Below are 18,967 nucleotides of genomic sequence, written 5' to 3' on the forward strand. Positions count from 1 at the left end.
CCAACATTTTAAGGGAAATGGTGGCCTGCTCGTTATGGTGAACCACTACTGCCCGGAAGTGTGCGGTTTGTAATGTGAAATTGAACGGAAGGGAGTAGTTCGTGGAGGATGGACTTTTAAATTAATTTTATCTGTATTCTAAATATTCCAGATATTTTTCAAATAAGATTTTTGAAACAAACTTGCAAATATTTCTTAAATTATTTTTTATTTTCTTGAAACATATATATTAAGTTCAAATCAAGAACTGCATCTCGTTCAAATTCAATCATTTTGAAGTATCGTTGTTGGTTCCACTGAAATGACGACCTTTTTTCAGCTCGTTCTGACGGTTCCTCAGCACGCGTCAACTTTTCAACCGTTCGAGGAATAAAATAACAATTTGAATTGATAATGGATGCGCCGGCCGGCCAAATAGCCGGATACCTGCCACGGTGTCCAATTCCGGGTCCAATTTCCGGCTAATATATTCAAATTATAAGCAAATGTCTTGCTTCTCATATTTTTTTTCCTCCCTTTGCCAAAGGTATGCAAAGTGTCCGTCACGCGAACAAAAAAAAACTGTATAAATTTCGAAATTCCGGCTCCACGTGGAACCACAAAATGCCAGAACCTGGACCAGGTTGGGTTGATGACGATGGCGTGATAGAATAAATCTTGACAGCAACTGGTGCCAGCAAGACGATTCGGCCAATCGTTGCGGGCGCGATGGATCACCGATACGTGGCACACCACAATGGAACTGATATTGGAATTTTGATGAAACGGATTGAATTTTGATTGAATTGTTTGGGGGAGTTGAAGGGTGTTGTAGAATAATTGAATGGGGAAATAATAATAATAACACTTGAAGGATTGATTTTTCTTCGCTAGATTTTAACAATAGATCCAACTTTTGACTTTTCTTTCTTCAAAATATAAAACAACAAAATTTAATGTTTTTTGAAAACTTTAAATTCAAGCTGACTTAAAAAATTGCCAAAGCCAGACATGAAAAATCTAACATCAACAAAAAACAGTTCCTGTCCCAAAACGACCAATTTGGAAAAGCTCCAGTTTATTTTTTTTAATTCTTTTTTCACTCAGTGGCACGTTCACAGAGCGAGCTTTTTTTTGGGGAAATTTGTGAAGCTGCGAAAAGGTGCTTTATGGCCTTAATGCGTGATTTTAATGGAATATGTAAATTTGCTCGTCGTTTGGGAGGCGTGCGGACGTGGCACTGGATTTTTGTTGCGTATGAGTTTGGCCTCTTTCGTTTTTTTTTTTGTTGGTTTAAAATGTGGCAAAAAATGCGTGTTTTTTGTGAGAAAAAAAAATGTATGGGAATTTTCATCAGGCTGTGCTGACTGAAATAGATCAATTTGTTAAAAATATGTCTATAATCCTAAAGGTCTAAAATTATCTATCAGTTCTCGAATAGTATTTTTAGGCAAAAAAGATATTTTTTGGTTTTCTTGGTTGTTTTTGAGTCTCAACGAGTCTTTGAGTCTTTGAGTCTTTGAGTCTTTGAGTCTTTGAGTCTTTGAGTCTTTGAGTCATTGAGTCTTTGAGTCTTTGAGTCTTTGAGCCTTGAGTCTTTGAGCCTTGAGTCATTGAGTCTTTGAGTCTTTGAGTCTTTGAGTCTTTGAGTCTTGGAGTCTTTGAGTCTTTGAGTCTTTGAGTCTTTGAGTCTTTGAGTCTTTGAGTCTTTGAGTCTTTGAGTCTTTTAGTCTTTGAGTCTTTGAGTCTTTGTTTTTGTTTTGAATTTTCTGACATTTTTTTATTTTACTTTGAATAACTAATAACAACTAAATTTATGGCAATTTTATTCTAGAAGTAAAAATGCTTGATTAAAACCTTAAATTGTTTCAATCATAATGTCGGTAATGTGCATTGCAACAATTTTACGACACAAACGAAATAAAACCACAAAATAACGAAATCGTTCCACCTAGTCTAATCTGAATAACAAGTCAACTCATTCAAGCCGAATCTGCTCATACAAGCATAAACCCAGCCCATTACCCGCAAAACCCAAAACGAAATGAGTGCCGGAAGGCCTGGGCAAAACCTAATTAGAAATAAATTCACCCAAAAAGTGATAAATTTCTCCACGTTTCCAACCCTCAAAGCGTTTTACGACCACATTTCTGGTGAGAGTGAATGTTGCACAGAATCGTTCTTCTGGGCTCTGTGGTTAATATATGGACGTGACCTTGCCAGCCGAAGCCGACGAGTTCATTCAAGAAATGGTTCACTTTTTTCACGAATCTTTGTGGTACCAGTTGGGTTGTAAAAAAAAAACCCAGGAAATAGACGGCGATTAAACGTGGAAGAGGATTTTTTTCTTCTTTCGCGTTGGAGGGTTTCTCGTTGAGTGTCAATGAATGTTGCTTTTATATGGAAAAATATGCTGTTTAAACAGATGCAGATATAAAAGATATGCTTTTGAAGATGCAGGAGATAACGATTATCGTGGATCATTAAACGTGTGGTGGCTGATAAAGCATTTTAGGGTTATTGTTCTTGTGGAAGCTTTTATTCTCAAGAAGCTTTTATTTGAAGATAATTAAAAGACTAGAAAAAATTATTGACCCGATAAAAAAAAAGAATTTGGATTTTGATTTATGTTACTTTTTAAAGCTAGTTCTGAAGATTTGAAGATTTGAAGATTTGAAGCTACGAAGATTTGAAGATTTGAAGATTTGAAGATTTGAAGATTTGAAGATTTGAAGATTTGAAGATTTGAAGGTTTTAAGATTTGAAGATTTGAAGATTTGAAGATGTGAAGATTTGAAGATTTGAAGATTTGAGGATTTGAAGATTTGAAGATTTGAAGATTTGAAGATTTGAGTGAAGATTTGAAGATTTGAGTGAAGATTTGAAGATTTGAAGATTTGAAGTTTTGAAGATTTGAAGATTTGATAATTTCAACATATTAACAAATATATTTTTCTTTTTTTACTTCCAGGTAAGACTTTTTAGTTAATCATTCATACTTGAAACCGCTCAAAATATTCAGGTAAGAAAAAATGAACATTTCAGTTCGGATTCCCTTTGTTTTCCAGCTTCTGAAATCATGCTTTTTGATTGTGATAGAAAAAGAAAAAAAAACAATAGCTGGAATTGACCAACCACGGCTGCCCGTAATTTTCGATTTGAATGCAGCTCGCGTGCAGCGCCACCTACGAATCCCACCGCAATCTATTTCCATTATTTTCCTGTTTGTCTGTATATTGCTGTGGAAGCCCTTTTTGAAGCTTTTAAGCACTCTGAAAAGCTTTGCCGTTTAGGCTCTTTTTTAATGTTTTTTTTTTTTTTTCTGTCTGAGTAATCTACCACTGAAACCTGATTATAGGTCTATTGTAGGATTGCCCAATTTACTGTTGTTGGGCCTTTCTGTTGACTTCGCACGCAAACACCATTGTATTGGGTGAACGCGTGTGTCGACCAGCCGAAAAGCCGTAACTCTTGTAGACCACCTTCCATGCGTTCTTCTTTATATTGTGCATCGCTAGAACCAGAGCAGTATTGTATTGCTATATAAGCTCTTCTCAGCGCGCGGCCAAGCTTCTTACACAGCACTGCTAGGTTCTGAGCACAACCTTTGCACCGGGTGATAAATGCTAGGCGATTATTTGCACTCGAAAAACGCTTGGAAGGTTGGGCCGGGGAGCCAAGGATTTGAACCCGAGTTTTTTCACAAGCAGGAAAATTTTAATGTTACTACCTCTCATGCTAAAACTCTAATCAATCAATAAACTAAAATTTATTTTAGGCATTTTAAATTTATATTTTTAACACTATTTTCTGCTCTTATTTTAATTTTTAATTTTGTGTCAACTCAAGTTAAAACATATTAAAATGCTTTAATTTTTTCTCAAATTTCTTTAAAACAGAATTTCTAGATCGTTAAAAACCATATTGATCATGTATTCAAACAACTTCTCCCTCCAAGGACAATAAAGCTTCCTCATATTCCACTAAACTAAAACAGAGCGAAAAAAGTAATCAGCAATATGCATCATGCAAACACTCGTGTTATGCTCTCATTCTGTAAAATGGTCCAAAAACTTTATTAAACGTCCTGCATTGATGAAGTAGTTTCCAGGCGCATTTGCTGGAGAGTCATCACCCCTCCCTCCAATCAGGAAGCTTATATTTTACCGAATATTTCGCCAGCTGCCCACTACAGGAGGGGAATAATCTCGTATGAGTTTTTCGTGTATTTCCCATCTCGTTTTTTTTTCAACCGAAAATTTCACCGGAATAGGTATCCAGATCCATGTTGAGAGGGGCGATTTAAACTTTTTGCTTTTGACGGTTGCTCTCAGAACGAGTCGTTGTACCATCGTAGAACCCCTCGAAAATGGCTATAAAAAAATGTTTCGTTTCAACTGGTCGAGAGCGCAGATTAATGTTTGCTCAATGCTTTTGTGCAAGCAGAGGGAAAAGTTACGAGGGAGGAGGGAAATGGTAATATAATTGAAATTGTCTGAGTTTTGGTTGGGAAGAAAGATTTGTTTAATGGAATTTGACATTTCTGCTATTTTAAATTGATTTCAAACAAATGAAACTTCAACCAATCTAACTGTTTAAAGTAGCTCTCAATAGTTAATTCCACCAAAAACCAGATCACCATTTGCGTTTCCCTGGCAATAAAACCACTGCCCAAAAATGACACTTTCTTCGTTCAGCCACAACAAAAGCTCTGTTTCGCGTTAACATCCGCCAAAGCCCACAGCCATTACCAGAGGGCACGAGGACATCCCCACGTGGCCTGTAGCAGCCGGAAAGGCAGGCTGGCAGGAAATCGAAATGGAAATGGGTTGGCCTTGCTTATGATAACGTAATTATTTAAAATTTATACGAACCATACAAGAGTCAATCTTGGCGCCACTGCTGGCCCGGTTCTTCCGAAGTCACTTTTTGTAACACTTTTCGAGCGCCATTGGAGCGTGTCGGAGGAGGCCTAATGGTTAGGGCTTGGATGTCGTTGACGATGACCCCGAATGGGCTCCGAGAGTAGGGTTCCATGGAAGAGTGTGACGTTTTTTAGTTTCTCAGAAGTTTTTTTTTATTTGATAAAAAAAACATTACAAAGCAAAAACAATTCAGAGACCAATTTTTGTCAAAAATATTTTTTGCAAATTCACATGGATTCGCCCCAGAATTCACTTTTTCCGCCCAATAGTTGTAACTGGGAATCCATTCGCCTCTCCCCAAACAATCAGAATTTGTTGTTATTGACATTCGCCCAAGTCGACCCCTTCGGAGTCCCCGGTGTGTGACTTGACTCGCTACCGACTTGACTTGCTTTAGAGGTCGATAGAATTTTATGTTACGATAATGGGCCCACCATCGTCGCTGGGGGTGCCTTTCGTTGCCCTGGTCACGCCGACCAAAGTCGGGGTGAGCCCGAATTATCCCCAGGAATCGGCTTTTGAGACAATTTTTATCCGTCGCAGTCACACGATTTCGCACACATATGCCAAGACGACTCCATGGCAACACTCTCGGATTGACATTTTCCAAGCTGACGACCATAAGTCGTCTTGGACCAAATCCGGTGGGATCAATAGCTGGGCGCGCCCGTGATGAGTTCGTGGAATTGGATTGACCTCAAACTGATCCGGAATTGATAAACAGTTGCGGGCGTTAACTGTGCGCGCCCAGAAGGACGTTCCAATTTAAGAACTCTCAAGTGAATCGATGAATATTCAATTAGGCCGAGCACAGCTCTTTTGAGCACCCATTAACGGCATAAAAAAGCACTGTAATCTGCGTTCATTTCGAACGATTAGAGGGTTCGCGCAAATTTTTCCCACAATTGCACGGTTCCAACCCCCGAAGGGTGTATCCTCGATTCAGTTAATGATGTTAATGCCCTCGCCCCCAAAAATTGGTGCTGAAATTTCCCCCTTGGGACGTTTACCTATATCTATTCTCCGGTGAAGATCGGATTGTAATAAGCACCTGATGGCTTCTGCTCTGGGATGAGCTTCCGGATTTTTGTTAGGCAGGGAAATGGCTGGTAAAGTAATTCACGTAAAGTGGTACAAAAATTCAATGTCAAAAGATTGAATTAATGGGAAAAAATCATCACAAAGTAAACTGTAAATAATAAGAATCAGTATTCAAATAAAAACTAACTTAATCCACCTATGTGGTTGTTGTCTTCCTCACTTTTTACCAACAATTGGTAATATGAGTGGTTTGGACAAATATTTCAGCTATTTTTTTGAATCCAGAAAAAATGTACACACATATAACTTAAGTAATCATAACTCGAGACAAGGTTGCCAGATCTCCAATGTTTTGGACTCGTTGGAAAGGTTTATCGATAACCTAACCAACGATGGGTCGGATGGTGGATCCGGACATAGTTTACATACATTTAAGTGGGATCCGGCTTCAAAAAAGTGCATCAATATAACTTAAGTGGCCATATCTCGAGACAGGGTTGCCAGATCTTCAATGTTTTGGACTCGTTGTAAAGGTTTTTCGATTACCAAACCAACGATGGGTCGGATGGTGGATCCGGACATAGTTTACATACATTTAAGTGGAATCCGGCTTCAAAAAAGTGCATCAATATCACTTAAGTGGACATATCTCGAGACAGGGTTGCCAGATTCTTTTATTAAGTCACCTTTTTTTAAACAATTATCGATTCACACAACTTTTTTAAAAGTTAAAGATTTTGACTACGGATCCTACCCAGACTACTATAGTAAGTCTGGTGACTATTTGAAACAACTTATTGGCATAACATGGGTCATCCAAGAACTGCTTAGAGCTAAGACTGGAAGTTTTTTGAAATATCAGCATTCTTTTAAACTGGAACAGTTCTAAGACTGATTTAAAAAGATGATTTGATTTAATTTGGAATATTATTTTAACTAACTATGCAAAGCTTTTTCAATTTTTTTGTCCTTCGACTTGGCCAAGGTCAAGGTGCTAAAAAGTAAAAAAATATATAAAAGTTTTAATAACGAGTAAGAATTTCAACATTTCACAGAATAAAAACATTGGAAATGCATTATACACCCGTACTGAACATTTTTTCCGATGGGACAAACAAACCCGCCGAAAATTTTAAATTTTCTGGAACAAAGTGGTAAATATTATTAGTGTATCTTAAAATTAACTATTAAATTATGTTATTCCAGCATCTAACTTAAAATTGACCAAAATGCATATGGGACATTTATGCGAGCAGGGGCAGTACAGTTGATATGCAATCCTTAATTTTGAAAAAAAAATAAGACCTGACGAAAAAAAAAATGAAATAAAAACTTTTTGTACATTGCACAAAAAATATACATTTCAACTCATTTGAACAAAATTTTTATTAGCTCCCTGAATTTTCGAGTCAACTTTGAAGGGTGAGGCGGTGAAGAAAGGGTAGACAAAAACTTTAAATAACATTTTGTACTAGCCTGATAGTTGTTCAAAAAAAAAAAAATAATAGCTTAAAAACATGTTTGAAACTTTTTTTGCATTCTTGAATACATGACCAGTTGAAAACCAGTGTAAAAGATTATTTAACTGAAATTTTTTAAAAATGTGGTCAGTTTCCTAAATAATTTAATCAGTTTTTTGATAAATTATAAAAATATAAAAAAAGAAAAAAAACATATTCTCCCAGGAGTTAACATTTAAGAAAAAATTGCATGAAAAACTATTTTAATCGAAAGAAACACATATTGAAAGTCGAAACATTTCCAACACAAAACTTACAAATATTTGTGAAGATGTTGCTTTGCATCAAAGATAAAAAAAAAAATGAAAAAAATAAATGTTGGCATTCCTGCCAGTCAAGAGACCGTTCCATCAATAGAATGGTGCCTTAATGTTGACTTTCTTATCATTTTATTAATTTTTTAAAATTTTTCATTGTTTTTTTTATAAGAGGAATTCAAAATATTAATTTTCGTCTGTACAGTTTCCGATAATGTTAGCTTTTATTTTTGCTGTTTTACAGGTTAATATTTTTGATGCATCATATATCTTAAAATATTCTTCAATCAAAAAAAGTCTCATAAGCAAAAAAAAAACACTCGAAAATAATGTTAAAATTTTACGTTGACTGAAGCACAATAAACTAGAATTGTGGGGTAATTTGATCACCATAAGAAAATTATGTTGCCACAGTTTATAGATTTTTAAGCAATGTGGATGACACTCGAGGGTTTTGGAGTTTAAAATCGAGGAAAAACTGCAAAAATCGCAAAAACCGATTTTCAAATTACCTTCACATAATTATTATTGATTATTATACCCGATATGGGATAATTTGGATATAGCTTGTGGTATAATTTGTAAGGAAATTATGGAAATTTGGCACCTTTAGAAAGGTAATTTGGACACATTTTGAAAAATTAACTAAAACATGATTTTGTAAGAGTCACATTTATCTTGAGTTTTAATGAGCTTTATTATCTTATTTCATTGTTTTTTGATGTTAAATTTGTTTGAAAGAGATCTTTTTATAGAAAAAAGTGTATCAAAGTCTGAAGAATAACAATTCGACACCAATGATGTACCTGAAAAATTGCAAAATCAATAAAAAAAATCACTTTGGCCAAATTTCACCCCACAAACGTTACTACCTGTTAACTAACTCTTCTCTTTTTTTAGGTTAAACTGTTAACATATTCTTTCTTTAAATAATCAGCTTATCAGAGGTTGGGTTAATAGTTAAACATTACATGAAAAGTGAAGAAATGATGATTTGCCTTGTATAAAACTTCAACTAGTTTTTTTATTTATGTGACAATTTTTAGTATTTAGGACCTTTTTATGCAACTTTTTCTTGTTTGATAATAATTTCATTATCTCGATCTCATGCCACAAGCTGCAATCAATGAATTACGTACCATTATTTTCCTTTCATCATGTTAATTTATTTGAGGCATTTTCTCAAATTACCTGAATCATTAATTATAATTAATATCCAGAATCGATAAATTTCCTCACAAAAAAATCACCGCTTTTTTCCCCAACAAAAGTTAAAATCTCTTAAATTCGCAATCGCTTGTACAACCTGCCCTAGCACCTCTAGCTTTAATGTGATGAATATTGCTTCTCCTGCTGCTGATGCTACCTGCTATCGTCTAACGATAATCGTGGCCAATGAAATTACTTTAAACGAGCATCGCCGCAGCAAGTACGTGGGCGGGGGAGAGGTAGCCTAAGTAAACTTGGGGTGTGTAGAACCCCTCAAATTTGCACCTTTTTGCCTTTGGCAATGACGCCTCTCATTGATGTCTTGGGAGGAAAGCGTGTCGTGTCGGAAAAAAAGAAGAAGAGGAAGATCCAATCACCTCGATGTCTTTAAAGAGCGCGGTATTGATTTGAGCTGATGGCACAATTAGTGCTTTGCTCCTGGTTTCTTCTGGGAAAGGTGTTTTTTTTTTAGTCATGAGTCATGAGAATGGCGGCAATCGTGGTGACTTCGCAAATTGCTTAAGGGAAATTTGCTTCTAATGTTAAGATGATGAAATGAATTTTCTAAGAATTGCAACAAAAGCAGGACATAGCATCTGCACTAAAAACTTAATAAAGATAATTTAAGCAATCATATTTCTCCAAGAGTTATTGCCCCAAGCACAACCTTTCATTTCATATCACTGTCATTTCATTTAGAAAAGCAAAGGCCACACGACCTTTGCCCCCATCATGGCTGCAATTTGCTATTTCCATCCCGACAAACAAGGTGCATCGTCCTGCAAGGTTTCGCAAACAAACTATTCCAAGCAAGAGAAAAAAAGCGAGCCCACTCCGGAGAAACCCCGAGTAATGAAAGTGGAGATTCGCACCAGAAGAGAGTGAAAACGACCATAAATAACAGAAAAACGCCCGCAGCGTCCGGAAGAGATGTGAAGGTCGACCGGGTTGCCTACCTTGCAGGCGTGCCCGGAACGAGCGAAGTTCACACGTGGACCAGGTCGCTGGGGATTACGCCCATGCTGAGCGAAGCAGTTCAGTTCGCCATCCATGGTTGATTAGTTGCTGGGTAATGGAACAAATTGCTCACAGCTTGGCGTGGAGATTACGGACCGGTTTTTGCTGGGATGATAGTTTTCTCCGGCAAAAAAAAGAGAAAATCCTGTTTTTCCTTAAGCTCGCAAATGGATGAAATCGTTTTGGGCCAAATCAGCTGGAATCAGAAGGGCGATGATCTGAGAACGGGGGGTGCGACCTTCTGATCACCGTCGTCACCGATTTATTTCACATTTTGAGGGTCGTTTCAGCAGATAACGAATTAATTATTATGCACGACACACGTCCGGAAAACATGGGTTCCAAAGTCTGGCACGACTACCATCGAATCGGCACCCAAATCATGGAATTCCGAGCACATCTCGTTGCTAGAATTTGCTGGATTTGTGATAGAGAACAGAAGGGCAAAATTAAATTTAATACATATTGGCGAATGATTTTTTTTAATTTATTTATATATTTTTAAATATCTTGATATTTTGATATTTTGATATTTTGATATTTTGATATTTTGATATTTTGATATTTTGATATTTTGATATTTTGATATTTTGATATTTTGATATTTTGATATTTTGATATTTTGATATTTTGATATTTTGATATTTTGATATTTTGATATTTTGATATTTTGATATTTTGATATTTTGATATTTTGATATTTTGATATTTTGATATTTTGATATTTTGATATTTTGATATTTTGATATTTTGATATTTTGATATTTTGATATTTTGATATTTTGATATTTTGATATTTTGATATTTTGATATTTTGATATTTTGATATTTTGATATTTTGATATTTTGATATTTTGATATTTTGATATTTTGATATTTTGATATTTTGATATTTTGATATTTTGATATTTTGATATTTTGATATTTTGATATTTTGATATTTTGATATTTTGATATTTTGATATTTTGATATTTTGATATTGTGATATTTTGATATTTTGATATTTTGATATTTTGATATTTTGATTTGATGTGTTTTTGATGGTTTGTAAAAAATAATTTATTTATTTTTGAAAACTTTTAAAAATTGTAGAAAATTTTACAATGAAAATTGAACCAATATTTTCAGTTATAAATAAGGGCTAAATTAAATTTTCCAAGATAAAATATAATGATAAGAGCCTGTATATCTCAACAACCAGTAGTCCAACTAACAAAGTAGAAAAAAGCATGAAATTTCCTAGCTTATCTTAAAACTCAAACAACAAACATTAACAGCGATTTCCTAAACATTATCAAAGAAATGTCGGAGTATGCAAACTTTGGATTTTGTATCATTCTTCAAAAAAAAAGTTGTTAGAACTTAAATCATCGATTTTAAAAACAGATTGCTTATAATATGAATTAAACAGAAGTATTTTTTTTAATTCGTGTATATTTCTTTCGATAGAATAAATTAGCCAGTATAACAAAGCAACGTTTAAATACAAAACTTTTTATTTTATTTATAAATCACTTTTATGTATTCTTCAAGTTCAGTAACTTCTCTCAACCCCATGTGGTCAATTTCCATACAGAAAAAAATATGATTTTTATAGATCGTGGAATATTTAAACCCCTTTTCCATATAAATATCCACGTGGTTTATGGATGGCCCCAAAGTAATTACTGTCCCGGTATAAAGAGAGTTTGATGAAATTTTGTTATCAATTTTTCTAACTGTTTCTCCAATGCTTTGTCCCCAACCTCCTCTACCAGCCCTCACCATCACCAGGGTAACAGCCCAAAGTGGCTCTCTTCAACTAAGCAGTAAAAAGGGTCCTCCAACTATCTCTATGCGGGCCAGCTTAATCGGCGGAATCGTTTCCATTTTCCCATCTCTGTTTTCCACAGAAGTACCTACCCAAGCATTTGGTTTCCCCCTTCATATGCTGGCCCTGAATCGTTGCCAAGAAAAGGGTTTCGGAACAAGATCAACCGGTGACCCAACTAAATAGCTTGCGGAGGTCTGCCTGCCGTGCATCAAATTACAAGTCCAGGATTCGTTTTCCCTATTTTCTTGAAAAAATACTCGTGCTTTCCCTTCAACTGTTATTCTTGGGAGGAAAATCCAACCGTGCGCGAGAGGGAGTTGGCAGGAAAAACAAAGAGGTTGGCAAACATTACGACAGCTTTAACGGGTTTTGAGTGTGGAAGGGGTGAGGGGGGACGAGGTGGCAGTGATATGGCACGTGGTGGACACGGTTGGTACAGGTGTCACGGCCATCACACCCTGCTTGGTCTTGTCTGGTATTTTTTGGGTGTTCGCTAGAAGGGATTCAAGTTTACACAAAAATCTTGTTAGCGTGAATTCCGTGCTGCAGTTGGCACCAATCTGACCGTCCGCATCGTTGAACAAAGTATCTCGGGGAAAGGTGAGCGAAATTGCGAGATCCGATAGTGGAAGGACCACTTGATGGAAATTGAATTGTAAAATCGATATCTACGGTGGGAATAAGGGTTAAAATCGTTTCTGTTTGTATCTTTGGCAAAAAGGTAAGTAACGAGCATGGGTTTGCCACGTGGCTGAAGCTTTGTGAGTGATGACAAGTTCAATTTCCATCCAATGAAAACATTATATTTGTTCAGTCTTGAAATTTTTGTTTTTTTTTCTAATGAATGAACTCACTAAAAAGATAACCCTGACAACTCAATGTTTGTCAATGTTATTTCCGCAAAAAAACTACTTCAAAAATGTTCCCGCCGCAAAAGGCTTCAAATTGTGAACCCATGACACCGGATACTGGACAACCTTTCCCCACAAATATCCCTCGAACTCCTGCTGGCATTTTTCCCTCCCAGAAGCTTCATTTCAGACAGTGTACATTTCCATGCTAAATAGGCTTCCCCCGATAGACTGGCTGCTGCTGGACCCAAAGAGCATGGCTTTAGGATCCAATTAAGGACCATCGAAAACATGTCCAGAAAAGAGAGACAGAGAAGACCCCGACTATCCCGACATCAGGGCCAAGGTTGCGAGGCTGTCGAATTTTTGCCTGCTGGATGAATTTAATGGAAAAAGCTTTTCCTCAGACTTTGCTGCCATCCATCGTAGGTCAGCGGGGATATCGCAGTGGACAAAACAAGGCTTAAAAAGTTCCACGAAAAAAAAAGCAGAAAGAAGAGGCCAGCCGCAAAATTTCAAGTATTTGCGTTTTCGTACGCTGATTAGCTGCTCTCTGTTGGAATTAACTTTGAGTGATATTTGTGCAGAAAAAAAAGTCCGGACAAGGCCCATCAACAGGGAAATCTGAACGTGAGAGTACAAAGTTTGTTAGGTTTGTGGTGGTGGTCCACAGCAAAGTACTTTGGTAGCACAAGGGGATATCTAAATCAAAATTTCCATGTGAGACAAATGCTATTAGAGAGCTTACAAAACGAGCTCGGTTTCTGAGCGAGCTTCTGGAAAATTTGTGTAACGTGTGTGTGAGTGTGTTTGGTATCAAAACAAGTTTTTGCTGTTTCGGTGATGTAACATCTGGGAGATCATCGAAATGAAGAGTGGTTTTTTGTTGTTTGGAAAAATACCTCTGAAAACAGCAGAAAGCAGTCAAAAAGCAATTAACTGGACAGGAACATTTTGCCTCAAAATGGTGAGGAGTTGAATGTTTTGTCAGCTGGCTGGAATGATGGACAGAAGTCGTTTGGTTATTTTGGAAGTAATTATGGAAATGTAAAGCAATTACAGGTTTGATGAAAAGTAAACGTTCAATGACTTGCTCTAATTAGAGTTTAATTTTGTTACGATGAGGTTAAATAAACGCTTCACCATTTTTTAGGAATTTTTAATTTTAATTTACTGTACCACAATTTTGAAGTATTAGGAAGTATCACATAAACGCTAAATCAGTTTCTATAAAGATGTAGGGGAAATTATCGTATGTTTGGCAGGTCAAGCACTCGCTCCTAACTCCATCCAATTTGCTGATTTTCACTATTTAAACAACTAATTTGGCAAAACTTTTGATAGAAACTTGCTTGCTCACTTCTTATTGAGCTATTTATCACTCGATTTCAGCTGAAAACGCTTTTAATTAGCTTTAATTGAATGTCAAAGTTCTGACCTGCCAACATTAGAGGCACGCTGGAATTAGATGCTGTTCCCCTATAAAACGTTAAAAGTTTTAGTAAAACTTCGTTTCATCATATAAATAAACAAAAAAATCGCATCAAAATACTTTTTCTGAAAAATTTTGATTTTAAAAAAGCATTGGAAAGAAAAACTCTTAAAATTCAAGAAAACTTAAGGTAGGAAGTGTAGGTGTTTAAAAAAAAATGTCTGGGGAAAACTTTAGCTGTCTTTTCACTGATATTTTCTTTATAATATGTAAAAATAAGTAATTTTTGTATTGTCGCAGACTATGCCTCTAAGCATTCTTAAATAATTAAATGATAATGGTTTCATTCTAGAGTGAAAAATGTGAAAAACATGCTAAAAAAAACTAGAATGTGACTGCAAAAAGATGAAAATAATAAAAAAGACAAAAGGTAGATTGTGGTAGTAATAGTGTTAAGGTAGAATTAGCCACATACTATCAGTACCGTAATCTGGGGTGAATCGGGACTACAGTCTGAATAGGGACAGCAGTTTTTAGACCACTTAAAGCTTTTAAATTTGGAAATGGATGTACACATTTTGTTGGTCTGAGTCTGTTCTATCTGAAACCAACCAGAAAAATCAAAATATTGTGCTGGTTAAAACTGCTGTCCAAATTCGCCCCATGTGTCCCGATTGACCCCAGTTTACGGTAACAATCATAAACTAAACAAAATAAATGCAAACACAAATACTAAAAACGAAACAAGAAAAACATGAAACAAGAGAAGCAAAGTTTTTTCGTAGAACAAATATTGCTCAAAATGAACTCCTGAACACGGGAATAATAAAAATTTTCGAAAAAAAAGGTTGAGCAGAAATGTTGAACCAACCATTATTTTATGTTGGAAAAGAGTTCACATTTCTTTTTTGCAAATTTCTATATGAAAATATTTTCTGCCATTTAGAGATGTAACAGTGTAATCTGTCATTTTATGAAAAAAAACAAGATTTTTAAAGGATCAGAAACGGATGAAACTCTTGGATTGTAGACTGTTTAAAAAACATTTAAGTGCTGACAAAAGAAGAAAATTATTCATTGAAAAAATAATTTAACATAAAATCAGGATCCAAATTTTAATGATATTAATTTCAAATCTGTTAGGCGTAGCAAATATTTTTTGAAGATTATGTTCCTTGACTCTGACCAAAATTTACGAGGCATGGATTCAACATTTGAATAACAAAAAGTGTTTTAAAATGCATTTAAAACAGTCCAGTTGTTTTGCAATCATTAGTTTCCACAATATCTAAGTATTGACGAAAATTTTATTTTTCGAAAAAAAAGTTTTTGCGACGGACTTTCAAAATATTTTTTTTAATCAAGCCCAACTATTTTCATTGAAATTTTGAAGTTTTTTGAAACATACATACAACATTTTGCTCCCTGATTTTTCGGACCTACTTGGAAGGGGGAGGGGGGAAGGGGGCGACATAAACTTTGAAAATTGTTTGCAACGACCTTTTTCATTATAACTAAACTCAGTACATCCATGAAATTTTATGCCAAGCCTGAGCATTTTGTACGGTGATGAAAACACAAAAGAATTAGAACAGAAATAGAAAATCCAAAGCAATTTAAATTAAAGATGGAATTTAGAAAAAAAAATATAAACTTAAATGAAAAACACACAGGTCTTAAAAAAGTCAAGGTTGGTTTTGAAATGTTTATGAAAGACACTTAATAAAACCACATGTTTGGAATTGCTTGAAAAATTTTAAAATTTTAACAGAAATATACTTGCAATCAATTGATAATAATTTTTAGAATGATTAAATATAATCTTATTAATCACGCAACAAAAAAACAGATTTCTGTTCAGATTTCTGTTTTCTGTTCTGTTTTTTTTCTGTGTTGCAAATTTAAATTCATATATTCTGAAAGCTTATGTACAATTTTTTTCGAATTAAGAAAAAACAAAAAATTCTTTCAAAAATATTTGAAAAATATGACATTTGTTTATTTAAAATGGTCAAAGTATTGAACTGGAAATTCCACTTTTGCGCAGGAAATGTTATAAGAAGGGATTGATATGTCTGTATAGGAGAATGTCAGGTGTGTTTTCAAGTGAATTTGGAAGTATTTTTTGTGACAAGTTAAAATTGAGAAATATTTGATTTCAATAATCAATGAAAATGATAGACATAAAAGTTTTTTGTTTCATAGTGTAGCCAAAAAGTAAACCTCCATTGAAAACTTACTTCTAAGTACTGCCAATGGTCACAAGGGCATAGCTAAAAAATTACATTTTATATTCTCAGAAAAATCATTGAAAACTCATAAATTTTAACCAAGTTTAAAAATTTTTGAATTCAGATTTTCTGGATTTTTTTACCTTTTCAGACTTTCACTCAATTTATTTCTTAAAGAGACACTTTTTAAGAAAAACTTAGCTTAGAAATGTTTCGTTTTTTTAAAAGTATTGTATTACTTTAAAACAAGCAGAAATGTTTGAAAATTTATGTGCCAAAAGGTGCTGGCACTGTATTTGTTTCTCTTATTAAAAAGCTTTAAAAATATTTGTTTTATTTTTGTGAAGAAAATTCCTTCATTATATAAAACAAAGTCACCCTACAGTAAACAAAACTGCCCCACATCAAACAAATAAATACTTAAAAAGAGAACCAAATTTTCCCACCCTCTGCTCCACCCAACAACCCACCACAAACGATATCAAAACAGAGAGTAGGAGAGAGAAAAAAGGAGCATCAGAGAGCAAACACATCGAACCAGCTGCCACCCCATCTCCATTACACCGGAAATTGCCCCCAAACCGGTGCATTCCTTGGCGGACGAAGGACGCCGTTGCAATTTCTCCACTGATCTACTTTCAATACTAGACCAGCTGCATCCCAGCTCTCTTTCAAGCTCTCTCCCACTCATTTCGGTCCTATCTCAACGCACTTTCACTTCTCCCGCAGCATCCTTAAAAAGCACGCTGAAATCTCATTCTCCCTCTCTCACACTCACAATTTGACTGCATCCCACGAGCTCTCTCCCCCCTCTCTCGGCTAACGCGTCTGCGTCATAAAAGCCGAACGCGTGTTCGGGGAAAAAAGCTCACTCTCCCTCACAAAACTGCGAGCGAAAGCTCCGAAATAAGCTTTCACTGATAGTGTGGTTGGTCCGCGTGCCGAGACTCCGGGTTTCGCACGCTCAGTTTATCTTTGGCCGCAACCGGTGCAGGTTTAAGGTGGTCCGGACGAGGACGATTCGAGTACGTTTCACTGGCAGGTGGAAGGCGGTTCTGAGGTTCGGATTTCGTGCAATATTTGACGGCGTGACGGCGCGCGAGGAATTTCCTCTCAACTTGGGAGCGTTTTACTCCCGGTTTTTTTGTGAGGTGTGAGGTTCTGGAGGATTAAACGGTATATTTGTAACCTCCAAGGTGGTACCGAGATCTCCGGTGAACCCCCGTTACATAACCCGGTTGGAGTATAGAGAAGCAGATTAAAGGCTTACCTGAGTGTAGAGTGTAGGTCGTGGGGAAAGCCTGTGTGTGGAAGGAGTGAGGGTGTGCGTTACGGAGTTGGTTTTTGTTTGTTTCGCGTCGACCTCGAGAGTCTCGGAAGCTGCTGCAGCAGGTCCTATTCAGCCAAGCCAGGCTTCCTTGGCAGCAAACTTGCCGGGGTGTTGTGAAGATCTGAGAGTGTGCCCGGAATACCGGATTGTGTGTGTAATGTGTGTAGCCCCTGTTGGCAAACAACCCGAGCGTACCATTTCAATAGCCCTCGGGGCTCCTGAAGAGGAAATGTTGTGAGCTTTTTTCTCCTTTTTCCCAGTGGAAACTCAGAGGAAGTTTTCGTGAAGCAAAAAAAAAACCTTCGCGATAACAAGTTTGTCGAGTGTGAAATTGAAAACAACAACCCGTTCCAGGTTACCTTGAAACGGGAAAGAAAAACTTTGCCAGACCTTCGCTGTAGCGCACCGCGAAGCCAACAAACCAGGATTACGTTAGCTGAACAAAAAAAAGTTCCAAAATACTGTGCACGCGACTAATGTGCAATTAATACCCCCCCACCCAACATGACCCTCCGCCACTAATGGATTTCAGGCAGTAATTTTTATCAGTGTTTCCGGCGATCCCCCCCTCGTGCAAGAAACAACATCCTGAGCCTAATCTCGTTAATGTGAAGCTCTTGTCCTCGTCGAATCCGCTTGTGCACTCCCATAATCTCTTTCTCTATGGTTCGTGCTGTGGAGGGAAAGTTACTCGGAAAAGCCGAAAAGTGAAAAAGTTGTTAAAATAATATAAATTAAAAAAGTTTTCCGGCTTGTGAGCGCGGATAAAACGGCAAAAAAAAAAACGACAAAGAGATATTACACTCGTTCGGAGAAGCACTGCGGAAAGCGATAAACCAAACCAACCAAAAAAATAAGTAGTTGTAGCTCGACCACCACTAGTAATTAGGATTATTTGTTGGCGGATCGGGATTACACCTCGGAAGCTGGAGCTGGATTCCGGATGCCCACCAGCATGTGCAGTGAGCCCGATCGGTGGTTTTGACTAGTGTTAGAGCTACTACTGCTGCTGCCGGTACTGCTGCGGACTGCTGCCGTCGTTATGGTGGACCCACTGAAGATCTTTTGGGTACTGACAAACAGCACTTATTTAGGTGAGTTTTGGAGGCGCCGTTGCGGAGAAGTGTATTGCTTGAAAAACTCAATATTGGGATGATTACAAACAACATTCATTTAAGACTGTTTTCAAAGAAAAAAAAAACAAGAGAAACTGTCACGGATATAAAATCAACACTGAATTCATACCAAACAACTCTGCCAATTTCAGTAACTGCTGTTTCATGACACTGTGTAGCAGTTTATTCCAACAATCAATGTGACCTCATCATCATACAGTTTCGTCAGACATCAGTCGTTTAAAT

The sequence above is a fragment of the Culex pipiens genome, chromosome 2 (genome assembly GCF_016801865.2).
Source record: "Culex pipiens pallens isolate TS chromosome 2, TS_CPP_V2, whole genome shotgun sequence".
NCBI classification, from domain to species: domain Eukaryota; kingdom Metazoa; phylum Arthropoda; class Insecta; order Diptera; family Culicidae; genus Culex; species Culex pipiens.